The sequence below is a fragment of the Fringilla coelebs genome (genome assembly GCF_963513975.1).
Source record: "Fringilla coelebs genome assembly, chromosome: 1".
Lineage (NCBI taxonomy): Eukaryota > Metazoa > Chordata > Aves > Passeriformes > Fringillidae > Fringilla > Fringilla coelebs.
In genome coordinates this window covers 34454972-34456210 of record NC_140028.1, presented here as the reverse complement: position 1 = coordinate 34456210, position 1239 = coordinate 34454972, and positions in this window count along the sequence as shown.

The following is a 1239-nucleotide window of genomic DNA, read 5'->3' as shown; positions in this document are numbered from 1 at the left end:
ACAAAGTTGCAGGACTCCTCTGTCTCCTTTATGGATACTGGCTTTTCATAGAGTGGTTTCATGCACAATAATTAGCATCAAAATTGACATATATGCTTTTAATGTGCAAGACAGCCAGTACCTTCAATCACAAGTACAACCCTTCACATACTCCTTTGCAGGCAACACATCAAATACCATAGCAAGGTGCAAATAATTAAGAACAAGACATTTGGGGTTTTTTCAAGATGAAAATGCACACAAGAACACTACAGAGGCAGCATTTAAATATACAACCTTCATTCAGAGCAAAAAAGGAGGTTGCCTGCCCGGGAAGCTAACCAGGCATTTCACGGTATTTCAAAGCCATTCCTAGTCATAATATTTCCTTCATTAGTACGCGGCTTATTTCACCAAATCCTGATTTTTTTTTAATGGACTGAACTAACAAAGGCTTCACAAACATAATTCTCATTTCTGTTGGCCAGGATTTTGTATGTTTATATCTATCCTCCTAGATATCAGGCAGCTGATATGTTCAGTTCCCCTACCTGTTTCACAGCATTGTTTGTACACATAAGTACTGTGATAATTTCCTGCTTAGGAGTGAATTTTACCTATTTAGGGGCCAGGAATTCAGCCCTCAAGATGTCAAAAATTTAGCCTGCTGTAATATAGTGATATTTGGTATTAAAATAAGCAAAAACCAATAATCAGAGCATACTCTAAAACCTACATGTATAAATATACAATACAAATGGATTTGCTTATTTCACATACTTCCTAGTGCTGGACCTCAATATTTTGTTTACCAGTAAGTGATTCAATAAATATCTAAAAAATATTTTGACCATGAAAACAATGAGAACAGAGCAACTTAAGATACAAAAAACCCTTATAAGTTTAGTGCAAATAAACATATTTAAGGATACAGTATCTGCACAGTATAATTAAATGTACAAGTAAAATATTTTCTATTTCTATGCTGTATTTAAAGAGACCAATAAAGCTGGTACAAAATAAAAACTTTACTTTCTTCTACTTTATGTACAAAATTCTTGATAATCCTAGCTGATCTTTGAAGATAATTTTATCATCCCAGTAATATTGAACTACCCGTGTTTATCAACTAGCTCCAAAAAGGACTTCCATTATTCCTCCTGGATGCAACACACAGTCCCACTGACACAGTGAGCCCTCTCATATGCACAGCCTTCTGCACAGCCTCCTGCCAGGCGTGGTGGTCACTCAGTGATAATT